We start from the raw sequence: 5,705 nt of genomic DNA, 5'->3' as shown, positions 1-5,705 counted from the left end.
TACATTTGTTTAAAAAAGTGCCATTCAACTTTGATTTCTTAAAGAAATTGTATGTCTTTTCCTTACTGATTTGTGGAAGTCTATGTATAATTTGGATAGTTTCATTTATACAGATAGATCTATTTTTTTCTACTGTATTTTTCAGCATCTCATTTCCCTGCTTATAAACAATTCTTAATTTTAACCAAGTCCAATTTATTGATGGTTTTCGGTTTTGTGCTTTTTTTGTGCCATTTGAGAACTCTTACTCACACCGAAATTAAAGATATTCTCCCATGATTTCTTCTAGAAGCTCATTTCCCACGCGCATGTCACACTCAATACCTCAGCAGGCGCACACCACATTGTTTGGTATATTTGTAGATTCTATACAGGTCGTACACGGTGCGTATTCCACCGCTTGCCTCCGGCCCACAGGGGCAGCCTGATGTGATTAATCTTGTGGACCTGGGTAAGCGCATGAACAGTTACTTCTATTGCCGGCCTGGATGATTACACCAACTGCGCTGGCCTGGATGATTACACCAGCTCTCCCCTCTTTCAAAGCAGGGTGTCCAGGCTGGTTTCAGTGCTGACACCCCAATTTCTCCCACTTCCCCATGCGCATGCGCAGCCCTGTGCACCAGCCTCCGAGCTCTGTGGTTGAAACCTTGCTCTCCAAAAAGGCTCCCCGGGCGGCCAGCCACAGACCGGGTGGGTGTGGCCGGGTGCAGGAGGCCTGGATCGCAGCCCAGATCTCTGTTTTAGCCAGAGCAGATTTGCCTTGAGTTTTATGACCTAAGGCTGTGTTTAACTCTTTGTATAAAAATTAGGTTTTGCTTTTAAACGAAAAGTTTTAAACAAATGATGGAGTAAAGGCGTTGTTCCCGATGTGTTACAGGTTAAAAAACATGAGTGGTGGTGGCCTTGCACACATTGTATAGCCCAGGGCCCAGAAAAACCGAATCTAGCTAGGGCCAAGAAACAAAGTTTGCCTAGCATGACAGTGCACACCTGTAATCCCAGCATTTGGGAGGCTGAGGCAGGAGGATCTCCATGAGTTGGAGGCCAGCTGTGTTACATAATGAATTCAAGGCCAGCCTGAGCTACATAGCAAAATCTTGTCTCAAAACAAAAACAATCCCCCCACCCAAGGACCTTGCAGTGCAGGGGTGACTGTCTCTACAGAGGGTACTAGGGAGGCTAATAGGAAGGGTCCTTGGACCCAGACCTCTGAATCTGGGTGTGGTGCCATCTCCCTCAGCCTGTGTGAATTTGGCCTGAGTCCAGGGCTCATTAATAACTAACTAGTTTCCTGCTCTGTGCAGTTTACAACACACTCGAGCTTACGAAGTCCGGGAACCACCAGCTCTCCGGGTGGTGTTAGGACAGCCCAGCTTTCCCTCTCCACAGAGCGCACTTGGCACTCAGAGAGCTGCAGGAGCCAAGCTGCTAGCACCCTGTCCCTGGTCCCCTGCTCCTCCTGCCTCCTTCTGCTGCCCCGAGCTTCCGGGGCCTCCATCGCCACTCTCCAAACGCGCAGGCGCAGAACAGGGCCGGCCCCTCCTTGGAGGCTGAGGTTGTTTTCCTTATCTAAATAAACTCTGCGCAAGCAGGGCCACATTACTTAAGTGGAAGTTATTTGCAACAGAGTAGCCCAGAGTTGGAGAAATCAGTTCACCCCAAAACTGTGTCTCAACCTGGTCAAAGCAAACTGGTGATAGAGTTAAAAAGAAACTTTCAAACCAAACCCCCCCCCTTTTTTTTTTCTCTTCTGGGGATCAAACTTAGGGCCTTACGATGTGTCACTGAGCTACACCCCAACTGGGAAAATGTGGTGAAACCCCAAATCTGCTGTCCATGACACCTCATTCCATCCCAGGCCTGGGAAAACTTCTGTTCCTGCCACCTGCCTGAGGACCTCCGGAGGGACAGGCAGGGCTCACCTGGACCTGGGAAAGGGGTGGGCAGCTGCAGGAGACCGGGACTCTTGGTCAGGCATGGCTCTCTTCTTGTGCCCTGCTTGAGGCGTGACAGACGCTCAGGAGCAGCAGTGCCGCACTCTGTTCTCTGTCCTCATGTGAGATGATGCCTCGGAAGCTGCATCTGGTTCTTCTTTAAACTATGGTGGTGGATTAAGTAAGTAATGTTGATGCTCCTGGAGAAGCTTGTAAGGCTGGTTTTCCTGATCAGAACTCCGCTGTTCTCATCATCAGAGGAGCTCGGGTCCTGGCTGTCACTGAGGATGGCTGCGGTTCCCCTCAGGACAGCTCTGGTCCTTACCTTGAGCGTCCCTTCCTGGCACCAGTGCAGAGCCCTCAGCCTGCTGGCGCGGATCCTTCATCCCACTGGCACGGCCTTTCTAGCTTCCATCACTGACCTTTGCGCCTTCCCAGAGCAGATCCCTGATACAGATTGCATGAGACACTGTTGGGGCTCCAGGCCTCCAGCTGGACTCGCGGAGTGCCCTGCTGCAGGACCCGGGCCCTCGGTTGGATTCTGTGGGTCTCTAGCATGTGGACAGATCTCCTGCAGTCTTTTATATTTGACTCTCTGGAAAAATGTTATAAAATAATCCGAGACTGGGGAGATAGCTCAGTGGAATAAGTGCTTGCCTGGCAAGTACAAGGTCCTGAGTTTGACCCATGGTACCACCTCAAAAAAAAAAAAAAAAACCTATAAATTATGTGTCCCCTATAAATTATGTGTCCTATATTAACTCTATTCCTTTGTAAACCCTGAGTACAGCTGCCTCTTCTTCTTTCTTTTCCTCTTTCTTCCCTTGTTTTTGAGGGGTTTACTGTGTAGTTCAGGCTGCCTTGAATTCACTGTGTAGCCCAGGCTGGCCTCAAAGTCAAGGCAATCATCCTGCCTCAGCCTCCCAAATGCTGCGATTACAGGCAGGCACCACCACACTCAGCTTCTTTACTTTCTAAAGCTGGATCTTTTCACAGGGAGATCCTGCAGCCCTAACTGAGCCATTTGGACACTGTGTGAATGAAGACGCATGTGGCCATGATGGTGTGGCAAGGGCAGGCGTGGTCATGACCACGGAGGTGGTTAGGCTTGTGGTACAAGAGATGACGGTAAGAGCAGTGTTCCTTGGCCACCACAGTGTGACTCTGCTGGGCAGGCACAGGTCCATTTCAATCATAGAGGGGAGGAGCGACTCTCAGAGAAGTTCTGTGATTGCCCCAACAGCCAAGGCAGATCTGACCAGAAACCACAGGAATTGGGCTTGCGTTTTGCAAAGCACCCTGGGATGTAAGCCCGCCATCGAATTCCTGGTGGCTCAAGATGAGGAAACCATGGTCCCCTAGTTCCTATACCAGAAGATTCTGGTGCCAACAGAATGCTTCTGGGTTGCCCAGCTGCCTGAATATGATTTGTGTTTGTCCCAAGAACATGGTGCTGCATAGGGTTTCCGTCCCAGGGCACAGAAGCCACTTGCCCAGGCCATGTGGCCACAGGGCTTCTGAGCATAGATAGAGGAACATCCCAAGGGGTCTTGTCGGGGCCGGGGAGATAGCTCAGTAGAGTAAGCACTTGCCTGGCCAGTGTAAGGGACTCAGTTCGATCCCCAGTTCTGAAAAAACAAAACAAAACAAAACAAAACCAAAACTGGGTCCGTATGCTCCTTAGCCACTCTGGACCAGCAGTTCCAATGGGTCTTGTCTTGGGGGACCTCGTCTGATTCATCAGGGATTATTACTGAGACAAGCTGAGTGCTGGTCTCCAGACATTCCGAAAAGCCAGAGCTTCCTCAGAGGAAAGGTAGAAAGGATTCTGCTCCTGTGTACAGAATTCAAACACTTTCCTCCTAGAGGCTCTGGCTGCCAAAGCCTGGGCGGACACATGAGGTGCAAATTCCTCAGGCCAGGAGTGGAATGGGTGGAGGCGACTTTGTCCCCAGCCCGAGTGAGCTCTGACTGTGGTCGCAGAGTCACCGAGGACCATGAGATCCAAGCACAACTGTGTCAGGGTCCAGGAGCATCTGAGTCAGCATATACCTCCGAACACACATGCATATGAACACACACAGGCGCACGCACACACACACACACACACACACACGCACACTGACACAGAACAAAAGAATGAGCGTGGGCTCGACAACCTTCCTTTGTTCCAGTTTGAAGGAACAGTAAGATGGGAATGTGCTGTTCCCTCTTGTAGTTAATATATGCGCTTGGAGCGTCACAGACAGCCCGCTCTTCCCTTGGTGTTCGCTGACCTGTGAGGGATGAGGTCCCCTCGGAAGGATCGCTGGGTAGCCCTGAGCCCAGTGGCTACAGTGCTGGGCTTCACCCAGTCTGCTGTGTCAAGCAGAGACGCTGGGTTCCCCGATGCAGCCCTGACAGCGATCCATCGGCACCTGGAACGGGCCTCAGTTTGCTTCCAGTCTGTGTTTGAGTCGAGTGAGGTAGCGCACATCCGCAGTCCCAGCACTCTCGAGAGGCTGAGGCAGGAGGAGTCACATTTGAGGCCTGCCTGGACAACTTAGTGACTTGAGGACACCCTGTCTGGGGTAGGAGGAAATATGGTTCCATGCCAGCCGGGAGTGCAGCTCTACCCAGCTGTGCCCGAGGATGGAGGGCACCTCTGGGGTGGTGCGCAGATGTTTCTCTTATGGTCATTCACTCTAGTGTTTTGCAGAGACCACTCTGTGCTGTCCTACACACAGCCCTTGGGTAAGTGGCCAAGTTTAGTGGGGGTACAACTCCTGGGTTCTGGCTCCTGAACTAAACTGCAGGTCCCCACGCAAAGGAGGCCACGCTGTTCTCTTACAGTGGTTCCTGTGGCACGTGGCACCCTGGACACACGAGTTCACAGCGGATGCTCAGGTCTTAAGTGTGTCCTAACACAGGCACCGGGATCCCCGTCTTCTTGTTGCCTCCTCTCTGCTGTCTTCTGCCACGAGTGGTCTTGGCAGGATCAGGCTGGTGAGATTAGCTGCTGACGAAAGCCCGCAGGAACTTGAATATGAGATGTTTCTCTCCCATACTCCTTTGCCTCTCTTTAGGGGATTCCCAAAGACCAGAGAGATGTGTCTCTGTCCCCAGAATTAGGTCACAGCCGGAAGAGCCTCAAGCGTGAACAGTTTTCAGCTGGAAGCCTGCAGCGAGCTGCACGACAGAGATGAGCAGGTCCAAGGAGCAGCGAGGACTCTGTCATCGATCGGCAGTGTCTGCTGTGTGAATGCAGTGAGGGGCCCTGCCCACTCTGTCATCAATTGGCAATGTCTGCTGTGTGAATGCAGTGAGGGGCCCGGCCCACTCTGTCATCGATTGGCAATGTCTGCTGTGTGAATGCAGTGAGGGGCCCTGCTGGGGCTGCATCTCATCTCAACTAGACATATGAGGAGACCGAGGCTAAAGCCTAGATCCCAAGCCACCTGGGAGGGGGACACTGAGCTCCTGGTCCTCAGGTGCCCTGGCGCTCCCCAGGCTCCCGGAGACCTGCCTTGCTCCCAGGTAGCAGCCGCTGCCTTCCTCCTAGTGTGGTCCGTGTGGCCTGAGGGCCCTGTGTCACCCTGCGCCACACGCCTACGCCCCTTCTGCTCCCTGACGTTCCCTAGTAATCACAGCCACCCCTCGCTATTTCACGGTTCGGCTTTTGCGGGCTCACTGTTTCACAGGTTTTCAAAACATTAATCCAGGAGGCTGAAAACAGGAGAATCACTGTGACTCCAGTCTATATAGTGAGACCCTGCACCAGGTGCATAC

Source organism: Octodon degus, unplaced genomic scaffold (genome assembly GCF_000260255.1).
Source record: "Octodon degus isolate 3935 unplaced genomic scaffold, OctDeg1.0 scaffold00026, whole genome shotgun sequence".
NCBI lineage: Eukaryota > Metazoa > Chordata > Mammalia > Rodentia > Octodontidae > Octodon > Octodon degus.
This window is presented reverse-complemented; position numbering follows the sequence as displayed.